Below are 27796 nucleotides of genomic sequence, written 5' to 3'. Positions count from 1 at the left end.
CCAATTCCACTCCACCTTCTTATAGCCAACTATCTCTCTCCTTTTTTTTTTTTATTATAGCTTTTTATTTACAAGATATATACATGGGTGATTTTTTTAGCATTGACAATTGCTAATTTTTCCCCTCCTTTCCTCCATCCTCTCCCCCAGATGGCAGGTTGACCAATACATGTTATATATGTTAAAGTATATGTTAAATACAATATATGTATACATGTCCATACAGTTATTTTGCTGTACAAAAAGAATCGTACTTTGAAATAGTGTACAATTAACCTGTGAAGGAAATCAAAAATGCAGGCAGACAAAAATAGAGGGATTGGGAATTCTAGGTAGTGATTCATACTCATTTCCTAGAGTTCTTTCACTGGGTGTAGCTGGTTCAGTTCATTACTGCTCTACTGGAACTGATTTGGTTCATCTCCTTGTTGAAGAGGGCCACGTCCATCAGAATTGATCATCATATACTATTGTTGTTGAAGTATATAATGATCTCCTGGTCCTGCTCATTTCACTCAGCATCAGTTCATGTAAGTCTATCTAGGCCTTTCTGAAATCATCCTGCTGGTATTTCTTACAAAACAATAATATTCCATAAGATTCATATCCACAATTTATTCAGCCATTCTCCAACTGATGGGCATCCACTCAATTTCCAGTTTCTGGCCACTGCAAAAAGTAGCCAAATATCTCTTTTAGGATGTTAATTTCCTTTCAGGATTTAGCCTCCTAGTTAAGGACATGTCCCAAGTTCATGAGGTGATCCCTTAGGAACTTGTCTCTCATATGCTCTCCCCACTCTATTTCATATTTGCCATTCTCAGCATCTATTGTATATCTTCATTTTGTCTGTAACTTCCTCCCTAAATAAATCTACCTTTTGCCAAAGGTAATGGTCATTGTGAATTCTTCATATGACAGAACCCCAACTTTTGACGCCAAAACCCCACATCAGAGATTACATCAAAATCCTTGGCCTTCATCTTGACAAAAGGTAAGAAATGCAAACCCCAAAGTTCCTCTAAAGGAGGGTGTCACTGATATAATATGAAACTCTAAAACTTTTGGTTTGGTGAAACTCCCAAAACCAATCTGTCTGATTTATTTTGTTGCTGACTGATGATCTGGTCAGTGATGATCAAATTTCAGAAACTACCAGGAATTCATCTGGAGATTACTCTCTAGTCCTACCTTTGGGCTGTAGAATTAACATGCCAATAATAGGACTCCCTAACCCTTGAGTCATAGAATTAACCTATCTAAAGTAGAAGGCAGATAAAATGTCTCTCCTTGGTTCTGTCTCTTTACTGGATTCTCTTAGAATTCAGTCCTCCCAGTAATGGAGTCACATTGCTTTTAACAAATTTTGCCCCTTGACTAGGAGATGGATTCAAGCCTGCAAATTCTTTTGAGATACCTCTCAATATCAGTCTGAGACTTCTGGGGGCCCTCCTTCTCAACCTCAGCATCACAGCTGGAAACCACTTTGCTCACTGGGTATTGAGTAATAGATCTGAAAATGGGGAGAGGGAATTGCATATCCCCCCACTTCTCTATGCTTAAGGGTATGATTTTAGATTTTTGAGTTTCCAGTATTGCAAAGGGAAGTAATATAACATCTGTCTATCTAAGAATTTAAAAGCATACTTTTCTCTGTATAGTTTATCTTTATTTGCATTGTTTGCCCCTCCCAGGCAGTTGGCCTTGTCTTTGCAATTCAAACTAACCTGAACTTTTCATAAATTAAGCTTCTCTCCTTGGAGGAGAGATTCCAGGTCCAAGATTCTCCAGATTAAATCACCACCTTGATAAAAGATCTCAGCAGACAAAATCTGAGATTTAGGATTGAAAACTATCATTTTATTTTAGATCAGTTGGCATTGTAATGCCAAAGAAACTGAGCAAAACAGAGGTTAGAGCCCAATTCAATAGTTTATTAAATGGAGAGAGATACTGACCAGATGCATCTTGGTCCCAGGGCTTTTTTATAGGATAACAAGAACAGTGACATAATGGGGAAGGTACCTAGGTCGGGATAACCTAATGGGGGGGAGGCCCCTAGCATGACACAATGGAGGGAGGTTACTGATATTCTAATGACACGTAAAATGGATAAACCTTTATCCTGTCAAACATTAAAAAGGAATGTTTATAACCTAAAGATATAAAACCTTTTAACCATTTAAGAGGGAATGATTATAGCCTGGGGGTTTGTGGGCAGAGCAACTGAGGTAGACCTTTATCTCATCAAACATTAAGAGGGAAAGGTTATAACCTGAGGCAGAATAACTAATTAGGACAATTGGAGAAAATGGGTCAAGACATTAAAAGAAACTGGGTCACTACATTAAAAGGGAACTTTGGTACAACAGCATAATTATATATGAAGGCATAGTTTCACTCTTCTCTCCCTGAGTGTGGCTGATCCTAATGTCTGAGCCCTCTCCCCACTTCACTGATCATTGGGGAGGTGGAAAGAATCCTACTCATGCTCAGCCTTTTTTTGGGCCTCATTCTTCTGATTAGATTACATTTCTTTAACTTTAACAGTTCCCCCAACAAGACAGCTACTCATTCCTCAATCCATTATGTGGAAGTTAATACTAGCTTTCCACCAAGCTATCCACATGGGAAAAAATGGTCCTTGACACACACACACACACACACACACACACACACACACACAAATTCAGCCTATGTTCACAAAGTATTAATGACTAAATATTTGTTTTTATTTTTCAGATTTGTGGTGGTTGTTTTAAGAGCAAAATCATTTTGATGTGGGTGTGGTCCCTTTAAGAATTGCCTTATTCCTTTCTTTTTGATTCCCAATCCCTCCTAGCTAATGTAATTATCAATCAAGGACCTTTTGATTCACAAATCCTGGTCCCTTTGAATTCCAATAGAAGATCCAGGCCTATCCCAACCCCATCGGATCTGGGCCAACTTGGGGTTACACCCACAAGCCCCTCTAGCTAAATCTCCCATTGTAAAAGGGCCAAGCTGGGACTCCCTCTTTGCAGAGGTCCCAAACATGCTAGCCTTATTCCTGGCATGCCAGGACCCTCTGTCCACTGGAATCCTGTGTCCAGTGCCCTTTTTAGCTCTATCTTTAACCTATTTCCTTAACTATACTTTAACCTTACTTCCAAACCCCATAATAAACCTCTTTTATCAGTATAGCTTTTTGGGCCAATAAATTCCTTTAAGGGAACCCTTGCACCGCCCCTAAACTTATTTAACTCCATATCCTTGTGCCGAATCCAATGGGTTGCAGAGGTGGGGCTCTATTTGACTCCCTGTACCCCGGACCTGCCACTAAACCTCAATTAAACTCTAATTTCATTTAGATACCCCATATTGAGACCTCATCAATTTCTGTAATGTTAAAGATCACTTAAATAAGATGCTGTATCAAGGTTCTGCTTAGTAATGCAAGGAACTTCTAAGAGAAGCTTTTTAGATGTCTGGTTAATGGGAAATTTTCTGATAATGGTTATTTCAAAATTCATTCAGCAAATTATCTAATATTTTATTAAGTGCATCATGGTCTCATTGTTTATTGTCTCCCATCATATAATCCTGAAATAAGTATAGACATAATGGTTTTTTTTTTTTGTTTGTTTGTTTGTTTTTGTTTTGTTTTGTTTTTTATAGCCTTTTATTTATATGCATGGATAATTTTACAGCATTGACAACTGCCAAACCTTTTCTTCCAATTTTTCCCCTCCTTCCTCCCATCTCCTCCCGCCATGGCAGGTTGACCAATACATGTTAAGTAAGGCATAATGTTTTGTAAGCTTTTTTTTTTTTTAGATCTATAGTCTCTGATAAGAAATTGGGTTGAGAGAAAAATTTGGAGGAACTGTAATATTTGGGCTAGCTTTCTGGAGGACCTTCAGAAGGCACTTGGTCTCTACAGTATAAACATCAAGATAATAGTCAAAAATAAAGTCCAAAGTCTTTATTGCCTCCTTCAGTCTCCCAGTCTGAACCAGTCTCTCCCATAGTACAGGAGGCAGGAGAACAACCAAGAAGCTGATCAAAGATAGAATGTCTATCTTCCAGTACTTGTTAGCGTTTATATACTTTATTGTAATTACATCATTACAGCATACTGATTATGTGTGAACTAGAGAACCACTGCATTACCATATTTAGTACTAAGATATTATATATATGAACTAGAGAACCATTATCTCATCAATTCCACTGAGTTAACACCTTGTTTCAAATATACTTCTCCAGAGTTCTGGCTCTCTACAGGGAATTATAATTAATTAATTTTTTGACTTTGAATCCAGTTATGGAGAGGACCAATAAATCAGAAAACCCACCATCCCAGAGAAATGTCACAGAACTGCAAAAGGTGGAGATTTGTTCATCTGGGCAAAGAAGGAATTTAAAGGATGGCTTTTTGAGCTCTACTTGAGATCAGACCCTTCTAACTTAATTCCCAAAATTGTCTTCCTTTCTATTGGAATGATTACCACCTATTTCTGAATCTAGCAAGGGGGTAGAATTCATTTGTGGTTTTTATACCTGAAGTCAAACAACTAAGGATACTTTGTCCAGTCCCTTCTTTTTTCTCTTTAGCATATTTCTATATTCAGAGCAAGTGAACTTTAAGTTGTAAGCAGACCATGACCATTAAAGGTTAAAAAAGAAAAAAAAAACTAAAAAGTAGTATTTAACTTTCCAGTGACTTCTCCAAATAGTTTAAACATCCAATGCTCCAGCCAAAGTAGGATACTTCCTGATCCCCAAACATGTCCTGAAACTTTCCAGCCTCAATACCATTGCTCACAGTTATTTCCTCGTCCTGAAGTGTTCACCTTACCAATGCTATCTATGCTCAAGCTTTGTCTAATTTCTATACATCTATACATTCACATAAACTTGCTTGGAAAGAAGTGTGAGAAAATGGCAAGACCTGAGAAACCCTAAGACTAGCTGGCCTTGGGAGTAGCACACAAAACTTTAAGGCCATCTGACCTTGGGAGAACCACTAACAATGATGGCTAATAGCAGTAATTCAAAATTTGTTCTGTTATCAATAAGCTTTAGAACTCAATGATGGGAACTACACCAGACCTATCACTCAGCAATTATGGTACTTAATAATACCTCTAATCTATAATATTAATTATGATAATTAATGCTAATTAATATTACCTCTAAATTATAATATTAGCATCTTAACCTTATCTTCATTTCTCTTTCCCATGAAATTATCTTCTTGATGCTGACTTTTTGCTAGATTCCCCTGGAATTAGCCCACTGTCAACCAGCACCATTTCTTCCTGCTTCTGTCTTTGCTAGATTCCCTTGGAACTTTAGTCCTCTTCAATTGACAGCATGATTATCTCCTTGCCTCTGCATCTTTGCTAAACTCCTTTGAAATTTTAGCCTAGTGTCAAACAGTGTAATAAATCTTTATCCTTTAACTTGAAGACAAACTCTATGTGCAATTCTTTCACCAAATATAGTGCCAACCAGGGGAAATCCTAATCTTCTTGGAATGACTTTCTCCTCAACACTTCTACTTAATGAACTCCAAGAATCCGAACTTTTAGATCTGTAAGGAATTTAGATGCCATCTACTCCAACTAATAAAAGAATCTTGACCATAAAATGTTTCCAAGTAGTCATCTATTTTTTGTTTGACGATTTATAAAGAGGGGGAATAGATTGCTTTTTGAGTAGCATAATTCCACTTTTTGATGCTTACATGTTTATTTCTTATTGAAATTTCAAATACTACTTTGCATTAGAGCACTTTGTATGGCTGCCTCAATATCCCTATCATACTATACACTCAGAAAAAGAAGAGACTCTGCATTGTATTCTTTAAACCCTCTACTATCCAGGATATTATCAAGAAGCATAAAAAAATTGTTTGTGGACTAAATAGATCATTTGTTAAACATAATCACTCTAACAATGAAATTAAAGAATGTCTTGTCTGTATTCACTTTCTTAAAACAGTTTTTTAAATAGCAGGGTATTTGAATAAAATTAATGTTTCTAAGACAGTTGATAAACCTGCTTAAATTTTTATTTTCTAGCTTTTGTTTTCTGGTTTCATTTATACAAAGAGTTCTTATGAAAATGAATCATAGGACTTCTTTTCAACAGGTTAAGAATTGTAAAATTTACCAATACCTCAAGATCTATAATTTTATCTGAGTGGGAATAGGAGACCAACATGGAAAACAATATGTCTCTGAAAACTAACATATCTCTAACTTAGGTTTTTGAAACACTACTCTCTCCTGGTTTTCCTCTTATCAAACAGACTGTTTCTTCTGAATCTTCTTGGCTGGATTCATGTGAAATTCATATCCTCTAACCACAGGCATCCCATAGGCTTTGTCCTAGTTCCTCTCCTCTCTTCTCTCTGTGTTCATGGATTTAATTACCACCTCTATGCTAGTTATCCCAAATCTTCCTAACCTCACAGGAAATCTTTCCTGTCTTAAATTTCTCTGCAGGCTTCCAATATAACATCTTCACTGGCCTCTTAGACATCTCAAAATGGATGGTCAGTAGACTTTTAAACTCAACATGTCTAAAAACCAAACTCATTCTTGCCCCCTAAAAAATTTCCCCAGGGCAAAGCTATCTTTCTATCCCACAGGCTCACAAATCATATGTCATTTTTTCTCCTCATTCTCAAAAACCCTCCCTGCCTTATATCTAATATGTTGGTAAGGTTTGTCAAGTTTATTTTTGTAACATTTTCCAAATATGATTCTTTTTCTCCTCAGATTCTGACATTACACTGGCATTGGCCATCTTCACATTTTTCTTAGACTATTGCAATAGTCTGTTGGTGAGTCTGCCTTGTTTCAATTCACTCCCACCTTCTATTCAGTGACTAATCACCAAAATGATTTTTCTAAAGCACAGGTAAAGTGATGTCTCACTGTGTGTCTCTCTAGTGTCTCATTGTCACTTCCTGGATCAAATATAAAATCCTCTTCTTCACAAAATGAAATGGAGAAATAAATGTCAAACAGCTTTAGTATCTTTGTCAAGAAACCTCCAAATGGATTCACAAAGATTCAGACAAAGGTAAAAGCTACTCATTTCAATGATTCAATTTCAGTTGGACCTCATTTTTGATCCTCATTTTGTCACTGAAGAGAGAAAGGAAAAATGTTAATCAGTCTTGATTCATTTAGGGAGGAGATACACACATACATGTGTGTTTGCGTATGTGTGTGTATGTGTGCATTTTACAGAGAATCAATGCTCTCAGGATGTTTTATCCTTCCTCTTTATGACAAAAGTTAGCATTTAAAATGTGCGATCTTGGAGGCTTCTTTAGTAATCATTAGAAGACTATTTCCTGGATTATTTCTTATCTTCTCTACCCTTGTAAATAGAAACCCAAAGAGATCATTAAGATGAGTGAGAAGTTTTAGTCATGTGAAAGAGGTTATAATCTTTTTTCACATTTTTAAATGATTGATATAGGGTCATCTGTTTCATAAAATATTACAAAATAATTTTTATTGCTTATCATTTGGCTGATGTATTCCTATAGCTCATTAATACTAATTCAGAGATTTAGAATTTGTAAGTTTACAAAAATAAGTTGAGCCTTTAGCTCAATGCTGTTTGATTTTGCTTGTTATTTTTGTCCCTATAATGTTCTATTCCATGTTTTCCCTTTCTTTTTCTTTCTCAGTGTTTGCCTATCTTGAAAATCCAGTACAAACATTACTCTTTCCAGGAAATCTACTTTAATTTCCTTAGTTAGAAATGGTTCTTCCCCCTTCAGTTCGTACATAGCACTTTTTACCTACCTATTACTATTTTTTTTTATGTTATAGCTAGTATATAGTTATTTTGATTTAAATAAATATTTATTTGGCCCTGGCTCTCTGTTGAACCTTAGATATACAAAAATGAAAAAAAAAATGAAAGAAGGGCATGTATTTGACAGTGTCTCTGATACTAAGTATAGTTTACACACTATATCATTCAACAAGTATTTACTGAGCACTTACTCATGCCAGGCACTGTGGTAAATCCTGCAAAAACCATAATCCTTATTCTCAAGGAACTCATTCTCTAATTATAGAGACAATGTGCAAAATGTACTTGAGTTTTGCCAAAACACTTGGATCACATACAAAATATAAAGAGTGTAAATAGAAAGTAATAGTAGTGACAGGGTATGGGAGATTGGGGAGTGGGAATAACTGGGAAAGGTCTCTTACATAATAGAAAATTTGAGTATGATTTTTGAAGGCATTCAGGGAAGTCAGGAGACAGAAATGAGAAGGAAGAATATCTCAGATAGTTGGTAAAAAGACATGGAGTATAGAAATCGAGAGAGGAAGAGTAAATAGGGCACAAGCTAGATTGTAGAATATGTGAAAGGAAATACTGTAAGAAGACTGGAAAGATCAGAAGGGATCAGAATATAAAAGCCTTTAAATTGCTAAATAGCACATTTTATATTTTCTTTTTGAGGTAATAAGAAACCATTAGAGTTTATTGACTAGGAAAGTGATAATACTACATCTATACTTGAGGAAAATCACTTTTAACAGTTGAGTGGAAGAGAGATTAGTCTGGGGAAAAACTTGTCAGGGAGACCAAACAGAAGTCTACTTCAATAGGGTAGGCATGAGGTAATAGGAGCCTGAATGAGAGTAGTGACTATGATTAGAGAGAAATAGCTACAACCTCCCTAGGCCTCAGTTTCCTTATCTATAAAACAAGAGACTTGGACTAGATCAAATTTAAAGTACTTTCCAGTTCTGATTCTATGATCCCATGATCACCAGTGATCCCATGATTACATGTTCATGATCTCTTGCTAGATTATGAACATTTAGAGTTCAGGGATCGTCTTTGTATTGTTTTCAGTTTCTAAAATCTAAAATTGTAAACAGTAAGAGGACACAGTAAATGTTTTTTTTTTTTTTTTTAATGAATAGTAATGACTGAAAGTGTTTTAGAATGTAAGCTTTTTAAGAGGACTGTTTTTGTCTTAGTATCTTCACTTACAAGCATAGTGACTTGCACATAGTAGATGGTATAGTAAATAGAGTGATAGACTTGGAGTAAAGGAGATCTGAGTTCAAATTGAGCCTCAGATATTTAAGCTGAATGACACCAAGCAAATCACTTATTCTCTATTTGCCTTAATTTCATTATTTGTAAAATGGCAATAATAATGGTATTTGCTATGTTGGATTGTTGTGAGGATCAAATGAAATTACATTTTCTTACTATCCATAATGTGCTTCAAAGCTTCTCAAGAAGTATATATTCCACCTAGACAATAACGATTTAAGGATTTTGTGCCTTTATGTGAGTATGTGTGTGTGTGTGTGTGTATGTGTGTGTGTACACATACATAAAGTACTTCTCAAATCTTTCAACATTATATAAACATTTTGACTACTACTGAGAAGACACATATAACAAACTAAAATTAGAACACTAGTAAAGATTATAAAAGATAAAATAAATGGAAACCCAAACAAATTTTGGAGGAAAACAGGAGAAACTGATTTTTATGCCCTTCAATTTTCATATATAATAAATATATTTGGTTTATCTTAACTTAATCTATAAAGGGAGATCATGATCACAAAATGAGAGATAAAAAGGACCTCAGACCAACTAGATCAATTCCTCATTTATAGATGAAGAAGCTGAGGCACAGGACAATCAATTGGCCTTCAAGATCTCTCAAAGATAGGAAGCATTAGAGAGGGAAATTTTTACTTAGGTCTCTGTGAAATTTGTATTCACAGATTTAAAACAGAGAATTCATAATGAATAGCGATCTGGACTCAAAGTAGGATGAAGTGAATTCAAGTTCATTCTCAAACACAAGCTTGTTTGTATGACTATGAACAAGACACTTACCGATTCAAGCAAACCCCCTAAAACTATGATTTGAAAGACACTTATTTATCTGCATCAGTAGAGGAAGTTGTCATACCAGGGATTGCCTTTAAACATGAAATAATAGGTCCAGAAAAAAATTAAATTATTTTGATCAATTGACTTTTTTTGAGTGTTATATGTATTCCAAGAAAGATTAGCATCAAATTGGGTAGCATATGAATGAACTTGTGGCAATCATGTGGTAGAGATTTGTCTTAAGAGATTGGACAAGGTAATCTTTGAGATCTCTTCAAAGACTGATTCCATGATATTAAAATTTTAAAGCTATCTCAGACATTTATTATACTATTTTATACATGGAATAAAGGTATAAGAGCATGCAAGAATATAAAGTATACGGATACTCTAATACAAGTACTCTAATGCTCCAAAGTATAGAGCATGCTAACTGGAAACTATTCTCTCTCTCTCACCTCTACAGTGATATACATACAAATCTTTATTCTAAGTATTAGATAATCTTGGCTCTCGCATTTTATTCTCTTTAGTTCCTCAGTAATAATATCAAATGTCAAATAATTGGTTGTAGTTTTTGCCAAAATATGAACTGATAAAATATAAATACACAGTGTTACATATTCTTGTTCCTTAGAGATGTCTATTTACTGTATTATTTCAAGTTAATTCAAGTAATATCATTGCCAAATTAGTTTACTTTGATAATAGTATTTCAGAGGCAAAGAACTGTTGTTTGATTACTTGTTTATTATCTAATCTAACAGTCTCCATCTCCATAAATGTCTTTATCGGGGTCTGAACATGACCCTGATTTCTTGAAGGCCAGTTTAGAAGGATACAAGATCCAGCAAGTTCTACAAGCTTTTAGGTATTGACTCACTGATGACTACAATCTTGAGGACCATACTAGCAAAATTCAGAGATTCTTTACTAGGTTAGGCAAAAGGGTACTGAGATTTTTTTACCTTAATAATTTCTGGAGATTATCTACAAGGTATTAGAGAGACTGTAACTTGGGATAGTAGCATGAGTATTCAACCAAACAGAATCCTTAAACTATATGAAATATCACTTCTGGAATGAATTGCTACTGTTCTGAAAAGTTAGAAGTTTTATTTTTATATATCCATAAGTCAATGATTACCTTAGAAAAAAAAATCAACTTGGATTAGCATTTGTAAATATAGGTTAAAGGTATAAAATGATAATTATGATTAAAGATAAAAGAAAGGCTTTAGTTCCTACTGTGAGTATTGATTGTTCTGATAGATCCCATAAGACACCAATTTCTATTGTTGTCCTAAAGCCTAGGTCAAATGTCCTTTTCTGTGCAGTTTTTTTCTTATTTTTCCTACTTCTTCGGAAATCATCATCCCATATTTCCACTTTGACCCCAACCTAACTTTCAGAAATTATCCCTTTCTCAATCAAACCACTTATTTTCACATTATTTTCTATTAATGGTTATTTGTTTACTTTTTAAATCTCTTCAACTAAACTGTAAGTCATGGAAACAAGAGTTTCTTTATATTCCCAATGATAACTAGAGCATTATCTTATACATAATTGCTATTGAATAAATATTAGATAAATGGATGGATGAATGGATGCAATATGGATATTGATTGAAAATAAGAAAATATTGTCAACTAGGTGATCACAAGTTTATGAATACAATCAAAAGTAGAATGTGGCAGATTTTAATCTTTGCCCTATGATAAAGCATGTCACCTCTTTAAAGTCTGCTTGGCTCCAGTTAGTTGTTTAAAAGGTTCCCAGGGTGCTGTTCTGCAAAGATCATATGAAGCATATCAATTCAAAAACACTAATAAACTCTCATTTTATTTACAGAATAAAACATACACCTATTAATGTAATTTTGTATTTGACATTACTTTAAATATTATAAATTTACATGATGTAATGGATAAAGTAGTGAAAGTAGAATCAGGAAAATCTAAGTTCAAATCCAATTTTAGATACTTAGTACCTGTGTAGCCTTAGACAAGACATTTAACCTCTGCCTGTCTCAGTATCTTCTTCTGTAAAATGAGAATAAAAATAGCATCTACCTCCCAAGGTTATTTTGAGGACCAAATGAGATAATATTTGTGGAATGTTTTGCAAACTTAAAAATGCCATATAAATCCTATTATTATCATTAAGGAAGAATTTTGTAAAATTAAAAATTAAACAGTTAAAATACATGATTGAAAATTTGTTTGGAATAGTTTCTTTCCTACATATGAAATGCAACAAATAAGTTTTATTTATTTATAGTATTTTTAAAATTTTATCTCATGTGAGCCTCACAATAACCTTGCAGAGGAAATGCTATTTATTGCTATACTTACTTTTCAAATGAGTAATACAATAAATACTTTGTAAATGAGAGTAAATGCCTGTTATATGAATTGTAAAACTAACAAAGATAGGAGGAAAAATTGAAACTGTGGTCTCTTTTGATTACATCTTCCACTTTCTCCATGCTTCTTAATAAAGCAGCAAATTAACTTCCCATAGACATTACTTAACTCTTACCCTCCCTTGCTAGGTTTCTTTCTTGAAATAAGGAGAACAAAAGGAGAAAAAATGGGTCTTAGAAATAATGATGCATTACTCATTTAGGTATAGTTTTCTCAAACTCCACAAAATGGGCATAACAAAGTTGTAATATAGGAACCTTTCCATATCTTTATTTTGAAACAGCTTAAATACTTCTATGGTTTCTCATAAATCATTAAAACAGAAATATTAAACTTTACAAAACATTAACAAGCTTAAATGTTTTCAATATTCTGCCACTAGGTGGAAATATGAAACTATTTTCCAAGTCTCCTAAGACAAAAAACTCAATAGTAAAGATGAAGAGTACAATAAAGAATCTATTTTTTTAACAAGGATTTTAAGCAGCAACCATTTCCTGAGAAATTCAGTGAAAGTGAAAGCAAAAATGCTTAGACATAAAAGCAGGTCATGTACACTTTGAAAAAATGCTGCTTTCATAGCTATTGTCTCCTTTTGTAATCAAGGTCTCTCTTAATGATCAACCATGTCTGACCAATGGAAAACTAAATGCACAGCATTGAAGATCAAAAAATATTTTATATCATATCAAAACTCCACATATCTATATTCCAAAATACAAGCACTACCAATGAAATTACTTCCCTGCATTATTTATGAAAACACAAATATTAGCTTCTTATCCCTTTTTTCTTCCCTGCATTGCTCAATTTCTGAATTTTAAGTAAATTATACTAAACTCATCAGTTTAAACCCAAAGGTGTTTCATAACAACAAACAATACAAAACAAAGAATCAAACAAAAACAAATGAATTGGCCCAGAAATGATATATAGCTGTTGTTCCTAATGCTCTGCCACCAGAGATTCAACTAATGCAAAGAAAACTGGAATTAGAAGATCTGGTATTAAGGTCAGGCATTTACCCTTTCTTGTTTATGTAAGCTTTGGTAAGGCAAACTGAACTTCCCTGAACCTCATTTTCTTTATCCAATTATATTCATGTGCATATTCACAAATATATTTCAAAATCATTCAAATGAATTTCTTTAAATTGCTTAACCTAAGTCTAATTAATTTTACTTTTCTGTGTAAAAAATATTTTTATGATGATTTTTGCAACATGTTCATAATTTCCATTCTTTTTCAGGTTTCAAGTAGCAAAAAAAAGAGACAAAATATAATTGGGTATATTCTCTCATTTATTCTATGTAATAAATTCCTCTGTGTCTCTCAGAAACACCAAAATTCCTAGGTTTAACTTGTGACCCTTTTGACTATTCAGGTATAAATGTAGAATTCTAAATTTAAGGAACATTCGTTTCTGTTCCCAATTTTCAAGGTCACCACATCCCTCTTGTTTTGTCTTATTGCCTGAATTCTAGAAAAAAATTATCTTCTACTTTTCCAACTTTCCTTCCTGGTTCTACTCAGATGACAATCTATAAACAATAATAGAGAAAAATAGCTATGACAAATTTGCACCATAGCTAAGTATTATAAATTCTCCTTATGCCTATTTACATTATACATTTTGTGCATTTTCTTTAAAAAAAAACATCAGAAATTGGCTTGTCAACAAGGAAACTTGAAGTCACCTTTCCTATATTTTCAATTTGTCTATTTTCAGGATAGGCAGATTAACATTATCTTGAATTAAGTGAAAACTAAATAATAAATTATCCCTCAAAGGGGCAGGGCAAAGGTAGTATAATGTATTACAAATGCCAATATATATATATATGTATGTATGTATGTATATATTTATATATTTATTTATTTATTTACAATTACTTGCCTTTTTATTACTATAGGTTATTAAAAGTTGATTACCTATGCTCTCTATTGGCTTGTTCAGGGACTATCCCTTATTTATTTTTGTAGAACACAGCACAATGCTGACTATAAAGTTTTTACTTTGTATTTATATTAATAGCATAAATATGTATACTACAATGGTCATATACATATATATATAATATTTCTACATAATATAATATTATGGTATCACATAATATAAATGACTCATAATAATTAAAACTATAATGTTACAAATATAAACAAAAAACAAATATTGAATTACGAATTTAAGCTATTGAAATTACGAGTTTAAGCTATATGTCTAAGATCCCAAAGAGAGACACCTCAAGGGGACTTGAGATATGTCAAAGACAGACTTTGGATTCATCTTTTCTGATTCCATGGCTATTTCCTTATCATCTTGTGTTTCTCCAACAAATAACAGATTTTTTTTAAAAGTTTCATATGAAGAATAGAGTAAATTCTGAATGTACTTCATATGCATGTAGCCTATTGAATTTTTTTTTTTTATTGAGGCTATTGGGGTTAAGTGACTTGCCCAGAGTCACACAGCTCAGTGGTGTTAAGAGTCTGAAATCATATTTGAACTCAGGTCCTTCTGACTTCAGGGCTGGTGCTCTATCTACTGCACCACCTAGCTGCCCTTAGCCTATTGAATTTTAAACCTTGCAAATTAATGAAAACTCTTAGCTCATTTAATTGTGCATATTACTTTTGAAGCATACCACACACATGATATTCAAATTAAACCTTCATATAATTGATACTAAAAAGACAGCTAGATATATCACTGGAAGATAGAATCAGTCATTAAAATTATCTACACTGTTCTGAAATTGCTAGAATTTTATGTTCTGTCATATCCTGTCAAAATTCAAAAAAGTTGTCTATTACAACTATTCTTTTTAGTGACAACTGACATTGCTAATTATTCTTCCTGAAAGTCTTTCTTTCTTTTTTGTTCATAATACTGTCTGGTTATTGATTTGGTGATTTAAAAATAGTTTTAATAAATCAAAGTTGCTTACATTTAATTAAAATATGCACTAGCAATCCTAATATACTTATATATCTTTTCATCATTATACAACTTTTCTCTCTGCTCATAACAAATGTTAATTAATTTTAATGTCAGCAAATTTTAAATTCTAAACAATTAAAACACATGAATCCATGAATACCATATAAAATAAATAATACAACTAAGTTTTAGAGTTAGAAATTTGATTACAAAAAGGATTTAATGTTTTATGTGTGTGTGGGTGTGTGTGTGTGTGTGTGTATGTGTGTGTGTGTGTGTCAGCCTTTTTGTAGAGGCAAAGAACTGAAAATAGAGGGGACATCCATCAATTGGGGTATAACTGAACAAGTTGTAGTATATGATTATGACAGAATGCTATTGTACTATAAGAAATGAGGAGGAGGCAGATTTCAGAAACTCCTGGAAAAACTTACATGAACTAATACAAAGTAAATTTAGCAGAACCACAAGGACATTGTACACAATCACAGCAATATTGTATGACTAATTTATTCTCAAACAATTCTGAAGGACTTCTGATGAAAAATGCTATACATCTCCAGAGAAAGGACTGATGTCCAAATACAGACACAAGCATGTTTTTTTTTTTTACTCTCTTGTTCTTTTCTTTTTTTTGTCTGTTTTCTTTTACAACATAAATTATATAGAAATATCTTTTGTGTGACTGCATGTGTCTACTACATCAAATTGCTTGCTTTCTCAATGCGGGCAGAGGAGATAGGGAAAGAATTTGGAAATCCAAATTAAAAAAAAATGAGTGTCAAAATTGTTTTTATGTGGAATTGAGGGGAAATAAAACACAGTACTAAATAAAATGGGTAAATAAAAACCATGAACCCAGGGCTCTGGAACATTAAGTTATCTCATTCTGATCACACACAGTAAAATGACAGTCTTAAAGGAAGGAGGACCAATTGAAAATGATAGGATCAGTGTTGTGATGCTCAGTTCAACTACTACTTGTCTTGTTGGGGATCACATCTAAGACAAAATATATTGCTAATGTATCTTCCATTGTTGAAATTTTATCCATCTGCTTCCCCTTTTCTAAATGTAGCAGATAGCAAGATCCTACAAACCCATCTTGGGACTATTTTTTTCTCTTAAGATAACCTGGATCTCCTGGATCTATTCATATCCTGTATCTTCCTCTCCTTCCTTCTTCTCACCCTTTTTTTCTTCTTGTTTCCTATTCTTTTCCTTTTTTTTTTAACCTCTCCTCCTTTTTCTAGAACTTTGTTACTTTCTCTCTTCCTCTTCTCATTTTTCTGCAATCTCTTACATATGATTATTCTATTAAGCCTCTATTGCTATTCTTCTAACCAAACTATCAATGAAAGTTCTAAAACTAAAAATATATACTGGCTATAATCTGCATTTGATTAAAGGGATTTCTGCACTTAAAAAAGTGAAAATTCTTAATTTTTCAATATATATACACCACATAACCAATTGGTCTTCATTCTAAATTTTAAACTAATTCTATTGGAACTGGCATTTTTTTTTAACCTGCTAAAATATTAAAGTGTTTTTCATAAATAAAGTTTTCATTTTGAAACTTTTCTCTTAGAATTGTTTTAAGGAAATATAAATTTAGTTGTGTAATTTTTATTCTCATCTTTTAAAAATGAGAAACATTTTGAGCTTTCACTTAATGACCAATTTAATTGGCAAGGAGAATTTCAAAAAAGTGAAACTGGACAATGTTAAGAAAAATTGTTGAAAGAAGAGCACATTAATATGCTGTAAAACAAATTCTAATTATGCTAAGGAAGTCAATGATATTTTTAAAAAATCAAATCATTAAAAAAGTAATGCATTTTGTTTGAGGATGCAAAGAACTGGAAGAGGGTGGGGTGGGGTTTGGGAGGTTTGGGAGGGGAGAATGAATACTCATTCATTGGCCAATGGATAGAAAATTTATTGTACTTTAATGGAATATTACTGTGGTATAAGAAGTAATGGATCTGATGACTACAGAGAAGACTGTGAAGACTTCTCTGAACTGATACAAAGTGAAATGAGATCCAGAAAAAATGACATATATAATGAATACAAAATTGTAAATTGATGGAACTCCACCTCTAAAACAAATTAAATTCATGATGGGAAAGTATAATGACCAAACTTTGTCCTAAAGAAAAGATATGACAACATAGTTAACTCTTTTCTTTGCAGAAGTGAACTATAGAGATGTGATACTGCATGTTATTTTTAATTTAATTGATATTTTAATTAGTTTTGATGAACTATGTTTATGTCTATTATTTACTCATTTTATGAGTTGACTTTGGAAAAGGGAGAGAGAAATATATAGGAAATGTAAATGAAGGAAAAATAGATGTCAATATGTTTCAATGAGTTATCTCAATCATGGCTGGGAAGTTTGAAAATTGAACTATTGATTTACATGATTTTTAGGAACATCTGGACCAGAGGTCTGTGGGCTTCTTGTCTTTGTTTTTGTGAAAACTATATTTTAATGTCATTGCTTTTCTCTGTAATCTTTTGTATTTTAGTTTATTCACTTTAAAGCTTTTTTTTCCCCTTGAAGAAGCCATAGTTTTCACCAGATTGCCAAAGGAGTCCATGATAGAAAAATCTTAAGATCCCTTGCTCTAGACATTCCATTTAATTGAGAGCAAATACATACATATATGTTGTGAACAATAAGAGAAGAAATGTATCCTGAAAACAAATTTCTTTCCAGATTATAAAAATGGCACTCAAATTCATAATTTAAAAAACATCATTTGTTCTACTTTTATTGCTCTTGTTTCCAGTATTGTGGTAATTAATTATTTTCCACTTTTTGTATGCATTCTGATCTAAGCTAGCATAATAAAGATTGTTTTTACAACCCGAATTTCAATATTTTCAATAAATTCCCCAATCATCACACTTGTATTGTCAAGGCCTAAGTTGTTACTATTTCTCTTGGAATGTTTTCATAGCTCTTTTTACACTTTGTTTGATTTCTTTAAATAAAAACAGTTATACCTATCACAGAAATAATGAGGCATGACCATAAAGTTTTAAGGTAAGTATCCATAAAGCAAATTAAAAATAGTTATTTTATAATTGTACACACATGTAAGTCATTGAAATATTTATTAAGCACCTACTATGTGACAAGTAACTGTGCCAAGAGCTAGGAGTACAATGAAAAGTAAAAGACAATTCCAGCTAACAAAAAGCTTATGATATAATGGGGGAAAGAATATGCAAGCCAATATGAGAAAATAAGACTGTGTGTGTGTGTGTGTGTGTGTGTGTGTGTGTGTGTGTGTAGTAGAGGGAAGCATATAATTAGTAAAGAGACTGGAAAGACAAGAAGAATACAGGTTACTGAGAGTTTTAAAAGCCAAATAGATGACTTTATATTTGATCCTCAAAACAGGCAATTTATAAGTAAGATTGAAATTAAATATTCATTTAAAAAAACTAAGATCTAAACAAAATTTAAATGAGTATATTTTAAGTCTATTTAAGAATTACGTAGCATATTATATGGACCTTTTTTGTGAGAAAAGTTATTTTCAATATAATATAACTCTTCTATATCATCCCTCATATTGTTGAATTTTTGGCATAGTGAAATGTTATTAACCAAGCAAATAAACATGAAATTATAGATCCTGGACATTCCCTTCTCTCTAATTTACCTGGACATATTTTTTTGAATGTTATGGTCTCATCTTAATATTTCTTTTTCATAATCTCATTTTCCTTTAAAACAGCCCTAGAGACACATCAGTCTTCCTCTTCTAGAACATATTGATTAAAATAGCAAAGAGGTCCAGTAAGTAAATAAACTGTTCTTCATCAAATAAAGAGTACTAAGTTACAACAGACTTTTAAAGATGTATTTAAGGGAATTGAAGTCATCTTTAATTTGCTTCTGCTAAAATTGTACAGCACGCTTTGGAAACATTCTACATTTCCCCTACATTGAGCATTTATTTATAGAATGTGGCATAGAGATTTCTCACTCTTTCTCTTTTCATCTTATTCAGAATACTTAAAAAAAAAAATCATCTACCACATTCCTATTTTCAAAACCCATCTCTAGCCATTTTGTCATCTGAATAAATCTCAGATTCTGTCTCCTTGTTACCATTATGTCTTTGTACAGAAATTCAACTACAGCTCTTCCTTTAATCATTACTTCTGGCTATTTTGCTCCATTTATTTATTTATTTCTAACTCACCAAACTATCCTTTTCTCTGAGTCTTCTGCCTTTCATCTTCCTGTTTTCTGCCACATGTTCAGAGAATCTTCTCTCAATTTAACATTTTACAAGCCTCTCATCATTAAAAACCTCAAACTTTTCACAAATACCACAAATAATGGAAAATAGTTCATTAATGCTGAAACTATTTAAACATCAAAAATAACTTATTAACTCCTACAAATCCAGTCTAGATGTTATCTGCTAAACTTTGTTCTGAATCTAAATAATATTACTTATTATTTTGGATTATCAAAGCTTGGCATTCCATTTACTGGAAATATAACTTTAAGCTGCTCTTAGATCTATTATCCAAGATACTAATGACATAGTAACCTATGAGAGGTCAAACTGAACTTGTCTATACTAGTACAGAACTATGCTAGTACAAATAATATTTGTACATGATCTTTTCTAAAAGTTTTGTGATTCTTTTTCAAGAAGTAATTGCAAAAGTTAGGTTGTTTTGTGAAACTTCTGAGATAGATATCTATATAAGAGAGTAGTAAGGAACTTGATAATGGACAGCCATACTTGAAACATATAACATATGTGATTTCAGTCTTAAGTTTACTTGTAGAAAATTGTGGGTGGGGGGAAGAGAGAGGGAAAGTCATTTTCCATACTATTTCCACTGTTAAGGGATTGGCACTACATGATGATAAAAATCTTATGGCTGTCTATGGAGTCAGAAGAACTGATTGGTGATTGAGACACAACTATATGGAACTATATTGAGACAAACTATATGGAAGGGACACCCTTAACACTTTTTTCAAAATATAATTCAAAAGGAGGTATTTCCTCAGAACTGAGTTAACAGGAATTATCCTCTCATCTTTGCTAGTGGTAGCTTTGAAAATTTGAATGCCTCCTTCCCATTAGAATTTGCTGCCCTCATTAAAGGAGCAGCAACCTTGAGATGGCTATACACAAGTAATAACCTTATAAAACCTTATAAGCATAGGTTTTTCCTGCCTTTTTTATGATCTCTTTAGGATATAGATCTAGGAATGTTATTGCTGGATGAAAAAATATATATATACAAGTGGACTCTCCTTTGGGAAGAGTTCCAATTTTTAAAAAAATTACAAATAGAGATACAAACAATTCAGCTGCATTGAATCCATTATATTTTTCCTTCTCTTTTTCCTTCTTTAGGCTTCTGTTGAGTCTGATATTGGGGATCAAATCTTTTATTTAAATATGCTCTACTTTTTATGAAAGTTTGAATTCTTTCTATTTCTTTGAATTACCATTTTCCCCTGAAAAAATGATTATCAATTTCACTGGATAGGTGCCCTTGGTTGTAGTCCTAACTCCTTTGTCATCCAGAATATCATGTTTTACAATCTTGATCCTTTAGCAGTTGCTAAATTCTGTATAATACTGATTGTGGCTCCCCTATATTTGAATTGTTTCTATCTAGCCACTTGAAATACACACACACACACACACACACACATACACACACACACACACACACACACACACACACACACGTGTGTGTGTGTGTGTGTATGTGTGTGTTTTCCATCTGACCTGATACTTCTGAAACTTGACTATAATGTTCTCTGGAATTTTTATTTTGAGATCTCTTTCCTAAGGTGATGGAAGAATTCTTTCAATGTCAATTTTCCATCTGGTTTCAGAATATTAGGTGAGTTTTCCTTTTTTGAAAGACCTGTGAAGATTTTCATTTGGATTATGAATTTCAGGTAGCAAATGAGCCTGACATTGTCTAGCCTGGATCTATATTTTCCAAGTAAATTTTTTTTCCAATGAGATAATTTATGTTTTCTTCTATTTTATTTGTTTGAATTTATTTGATCCATTCCTGATATTTCAGAGTCATTTAAGTAGTAATTATTTTTTTCTAAACTCTTGATTCTTTTTTTTCATAATTCTTTTACATCACTCCCTCAATTTCTTTCCCCAGTTTTTCTTCTACTTCTCTTATATGATTTGATCTTCATTTTTTGAGTTCTACAATGAGTTCTTTCTGGGTTTGAGACCACTTCCCATTTTTCTTTGGAGTTTTACCCATAGGCATTTAAACAATGTTATCCTATTCTAAATTTTTGTCTTGATCTTCTCTATTATCATAATTACTTGCCATGGTCAGATTCTTTTTTGGTTGTTTTTTGCTCATCTTTTCTGCCTTTTTTTTTTTTTTTTTTTTGAAAAATTGAAAGGGGTAGAGCCAAGATGATGGAGAAGGCACACACGACTTTCTAAGCTCTTCTCTTAACCTCACTATCAATATTATATTCAGCCTCAAAAATAGGCTTGACTGCTACAATTCATAAAGATTAGAAGTATAACAACTCACCAGCCAAAGATAATTTGGAATCGTGCCAGAAAAGGTTTGTTCTCTGGGGCTTGGGAGAAGATCAGTGGGGGCAGGGAGAGAATTAGGGGCTCCAAGAGGAGCCCAATCGGAAGTGAGAGCACAGATCAGAGCACAAGCTCACAGCCCCAACCTACAATACAGGGCTTTTCTTGGGACAGTTGCGAACCTGGGGCGCCACAGCCCAGGGTAGCCTCTAATCTGCACAGTGGGGGGGCTAAGCTTGGCGCAATAGAGCTTTAGCAGAGCAGAGCGATTTGCTTCAGGACAGAGACTTCCAGTCCTAGCCAGGCTACTCCTGGTCAGCTGCTAATACCCTCAGCTCCACAAGGGGTTCTGGCCTGGGGCAGTGACACTTTCACCACTTAGCTCAAAGAGAAAATAATTGACATACTTATTTTAGAGAAAATCCTCTCTCACCTCATTAAAAAGGGGTAGAAGAAAAGGGAAAAGAAAAAGAGTAATAAGGGAAGGGTACAAGAAAGGGGAAGAGATTCAAAGGGAAGGAGAGAGGGATTCTAAAGAAGGTGAGCAGCGTGATACAAGTGGGGCACATAAGTATAAAATGGAGAAAGAGGATTGGGGGGGGCAAGAAAAAGAAAATCATAATCTGAGGATATTAGGATGGCAGGAAATACAGAAGTAGTAATTTTAACTGTGAATGTGAATGGAATGAACTCTCCCACAAAGAGGAGGCAGATAGCAGACTGGATCAAAAGTCAGAACCCTACAATATGTTGTTTACAGGAAACACATTTAAAGCAGGGAGATACAGACAGAATAAAGGTAAAAGACTGGAGCAAAATCTATTATGCTTCAGGTGAAGTCAAAAAAGCAGGGGTACCCATCCTTATCTCAGATCAAGCAAAAGGAAAAATTGATCTAATTAAAAGAGATAAGGAAGGAAACTATATCTTGCTAAAAGGCAGCATAGACAATAAAGCAATATCAATACTAAACATATATGCACCAAGTGGTATAGCATCTAACTTCCTAAAGGAGAAGTCAAAAGAGTTGTAAGAAGAAATAGACAGCAAAACTGTAATAGTGCGAGATCTCAATCTTGCACCCTCAGAATTAGACAAATCAAACCACAAAACAAATAAGAAAGAAATTAAAGAGGTAAATAGAATATTAGAAAAATTAGGTGTGCTAGATCTTTGGAGAAAGTTGAATGGAGACAGAAAGGAATATACTGTCTTCTCAATAGTTCATGGAACCTATTCAAAAATTGACCATATAATAGGACATAAAGACCTCAAAATTAAATGTAAGAAGGCAGAAATAGTAAATGCTTTCTTTTCAGATCACGATGCAATAAAAACTACATTCAACGAAAAGTTAGGGGTAAATAGACCAAAAAGTGATTGGAAACTAAACAATCTCATCTTAAAGAATGATTGGGTGAAACAGCAAATTATAGATACAATTAATAATTTCACTCAAGATAATAACAATGATGAGACACATACCAAAATTTGTGGAATGCGGCCAAAGTGGTAATAAGAGGAAATTTTATATCCTTAGAGGCTTACTTGAATAAAACAGAGAAAGAGAAGATCAATGAATTGGGCTTGCACCTAAAAAAACTAAAAAAAAAAAAAAAAAAAAAAAAAAAAACACATTAAAAACCCCTAATCAAATACTAAATTTGAAATTCTAAAATTAAAAGGAGAAATTAATAATATTGAAAGTAAAAAAAAAAAAAAACTATTGAACTAATTAATAAAACTAAGAGTTGGTTCTATGAAAAAGCCAATAAAATAGATAAGCCTTTGGTAAATCTAATTAGAAAAAGGAGGGAGGAAAATCAAATTAATAGTCTTAAAAATGAAAAGGGAGAACTTTCCACCAAAGAAGAGGAAATTAGAGAAATAATAAGGAGTTACTTTGCCAAACTTTATGCCAATAAATTTGATAACCTAAGTGAAATGGATGACTACCTCCAAAAATATAAGCTTCCCAGATTAACAGAGGAGGAAGTAAATTGCTTGAATAGTCCCGTTTCAGAAAAAGAAATAGAATAAGTTATTAATCAGCTCCCTAAGAAAAGATCCGCAGGACCAGATGGATTTATATTTGAATTATACCAAACATTTAAAGAACAATTGGCCCCAATTCTATATAAATTATTTGCTAAAATAGGGAATGAAAGAGTCCTGCCAAATTCCTTTTATGACATAGCCATGGTACTGATACCTAAACCATGTAGGTTGAAAACAGAGAAAGAAAATTACAGACCAATCTCCCTAATGAATATTGATGCTAAACTTAAATAAGATATTAGCAAAAAGACTACAGAAAATCATCCCCAGGAAAATACACTATGATCAAGTAGGATTTATACCAGGAATGCAGGGCTGGTTCAATATTAGGAAAACTATCAATATAATTGGCCATATTAATAACCAAATTAACAAAAACCATATGATCATCTCAATAGATGCAGAAAAAGCATTTGATAAAATCCAACATCCATTCCTATTAAAAACACTTGAGAGTATAAGAATAAATGGACTTTTTCTTAAAATAATCAGCAGCATCTATTTAAAACCATCAGTAAGCATCATATGTAATGGGGAAAAACTGCAACTATTCCCAATAAGATCAGGAGTGAAACAAGGTTGCCCACTATCACCGTTACTATTTAATATTGTATTAGAAATGCTAGCTTTGGCAATAAGATTTGAGAAAGAGATTAAAGGAATTAGAGTAGACAATGAGGAAACCAAATTATCATTCTTTGCTGATGATATGATGATATACTTAGAGAACCCCAGAGATTCTACTAAAAAGTTATTAGAAATAATCCACAACTTTAGCTAAGTTGCAGGATATAAAATAAACCCACATAAATCATCAGCATTCTTATACATCACTAACAAAATCCAATAGTCAGAGTTACAAAGAGAAATTCCACTTAAAGTAACTACTGATTGTATAAAATATTTAGGAATCTATCTGCCAAGGGAAAATCAGAAACTTTATGAGCAAAACTACAAAACACTTCCCACACAAATTAAGTCTGATCTAACCAATTGGAAAAATATTAAATGCTCTTGGATAGGGTGAGCAAATATAATAAAGATGACAATACTACCTAAACTAATCTATTTGTTTAGCGCTATACCAATCAGACTCCCAAAAAACTATTTTAATGACCTAAAAAAAATAACAACAAAATTCATATGGAAAAACAAAAGGTCAAGAATTTCAAGGGAATTAATGAAAAAAAAAAATCAAATGAAGATGGCTCAGCTGTACCAGATCTAAAATTATATTATAGAACATCAGTTACCAAAACCATTTGGTATTGGCTAAGGAATAGATTAGTTGATCAGTGGAATAGGTTAGGTTCAAAGGACAAAATAGTCAATAACTATAACAACCTAGTGTTTGACAAACCCAAAGGCCCCAGCTTTTGGGATAAGAACTTACTGTTTGACAAAAATTGCTGGGGAAATTGGAAACTAGTATGGCAGAAACCAGGCACTGACCCACACTTAACACCACACCGTACACCAAGATAAGGTCTAAATGGGTTCATGATCTAGGCATAAAGAATGAGATTATAAATAAATTAGAAGAACAGAGGACAGTTTACCTCTCAGACTTGTGGAAGAGGAAGGAATTTATGACCAAAAAAGAACTAGAGATCATTATTGATCACAAAATAGAAAATTTTGATTATACCAAACTGAAAAGTTTGTGTACAAACAAAACTAATGCAGACAAGATTAGAAGGGAAACAATAAACTGGGAAAATATTTTTATAGTCAAAGGTTCTGATAAAGGACTCATTTCCAAAATATATAGAGAATTGACTCTAATTTATAAGAAATCAAGACATTCTCCAATTGATAAATGGTCAAAGGATATGAACAGACAACTCTCAGATGAAGAAATTGAAACTATTTCTAGCCATATGAAAAGATGTTCTAAGTCATTATTAATCAGAGAAATTAAGACAACTCTGAGATACCACTACACACCTGTCAGACTGGCTAGAATGACAGGGAAAGATATTGCGAAATGTTGGAGGGGATGTGGGAAAACAGGGACACTAATACATTGTTGGTGGAATTGTGAATACATCCAACCATTCTGGAGAGCAATTTGGAACTATGATCAAAAAGTTATCAAATTGTATATGCCCTTTGATCCAGCATTGTTACTACTGGGCTTATATCCCAAAGAGATCATAAAGAAGGGAAAGGGATCTGTATGTGCATGAATGTTTGTGGCAGCCCTCTTTGTAGTGGCCAGAAACTGGAAACTGAGTGGATGCCCATCAACTGGAGAATGGCTGAATAAATTGTGATATATGAATATTATGGAATATTATTGTTTGGTAAAAAATGACCAACAGGATGATTTCAGAAAGGCCTGGAGAGACTTACACAAACTGATACTGAGTGAAACGAGCAGGGCCAGGAGATCATTATATTTCAACAACAATACTATATGATGACCAATTCTGATGGACTTGGCCATCCTCAGCAATGACATGAACCAACAGTTCCATTGGAGCAGTAATGAACTGAACCAGCTACACCCAGTGAAAGAACTCTGGGAGATGACTAAGAACCATTACATTGAATTTCCAATCCCTATATTTTTGCACACCTGCATTTTTGAGTACTTCACAGACTAATTGTACAATATTTCAAAGTCCGATTCTTTATATACAGCAAAATAATGGTTTGGTCACGCATACTTATTGTGTATCTAATATATATTTTAATATATTTACCATCTACTGGTTATACTGCCATCTGAGGGAGGGAGTGGGGAGAAGGAGAGGAAAAATTGGATCAAGAGGTTTGGCAATTGTCAATGCTGTAAAGTTAATCATACATATAACCTATAAATAAAAGGCTATTAAAATAAAATTAAAAAAAAAAAAGAAAAATTGAGTTCTGTCCTGGAGGTAGAAGGGGAACTGTCTTGTGTCAATAGTTGCACAACCTGGTTGTTTACCTTGAACTGAACTATTCTTTTTTTTTTTTTTAATTGTAGTAATTTCATATATCTTTAAATATACATTGCTTTATGAATTATGGTGGGAGTGAAAAATCAGAGTAAGAAGGATAAACCATGGGAGAGATTTAAAAAAACAAACAAAAAAAAAAAGAAATGAATATATCATGTGTTGATTTACATTCAGTATCCATAGTTCCTTTTCTGGATGCAGATGGCATTTTCTGTCCAAAGTCTATTGGGATTGCTTTGGATCACTGTATTACTGAGAAGAACCAAAACTTTCAAAGTTGATCATTACACATTCTTGCTGTTGTTGTGAACAATGTATTCCAAGTTCTGCTGGTTTCACTCAGGATCACTTCATGTAAATTTTTCCAGGCTTTTCTATAATCAGTTTGTTCATCATTTTTTAAAAAAACAATAATCTTCCATTACCTTCAAATACCACAACTTTTTCAGCCATAACCCAATTGATGGCCATGTACTTGTTTTCCAATTCTTTACTGACAAAAAAACTGCTACAACCATTTTTGCACATTTTCCCTCCTTTATGATTTCCTTGGAATAAAGACCTAGTAATGGCACTACTGGTGCAAAGGATATATACAATTTTATAACCCTTTGGATATAGTTCCATATTGCTCTTCAGAATAATTGGATCATTTCACAACTTCTACCAACAATACATTTGTGTACCACTTTTTCCATACCCCCTCCAGTATTTATCTTTTCCTGTCACCTTACCAATCTGAGAGGTATGAGGTGATACATCAGAATTGTTTCATTTTGGATTCCTCTAATCAATAGTGATTTCAAGTATTTTTTCATATAAGTATAAATGATAATTTGTCATCTGAAAATTGTCTGTTCATATCCTTTTATCAACCTAGGAAATGGCATATTCCTATAAATTTGATACAGTTCTTTATGTATTTTAGAAATGAGA

General features: G+C 33.0%; 1 protein-coding gene across 4 annotated transcripts in view; it reads right to left on the bottom strand.

Annotated features, from left to right (window-relative positions):
* KCNT2 (potassium sodium-activated channel subfamily T member 2) overlaps window positions 1–27796 on the bottom strand; it is a 583045-nt gene that overhangs the window by 146396 nt on the left and 408853 nt on the right. The gene's annotated exons all lie outside the window — the stretch shown is intronic.

The sequence above is a fragment of the Antechinus flavipes genome, chromosome 4 (assembly GCF_016432865.1).
Source record: "Antechinus flavipes isolate AdamAnt ecotype Samford, QLD, Australia chromosome 4, AdamAnt_v2, whole genome shotgun sequence".
Classification (NCBI taxonomy): domain Eukaryota; kingdom Metazoa; phylum Chordata; class Mammalia; order Dasyuromorphia; family Dasyuridae; genus Antechinus; species Antechinus flavipes.
Note: the sequence above shows the minus strand (reverse complement) of the source record. Positions and strands in the feature narration are given on the sequence as shown.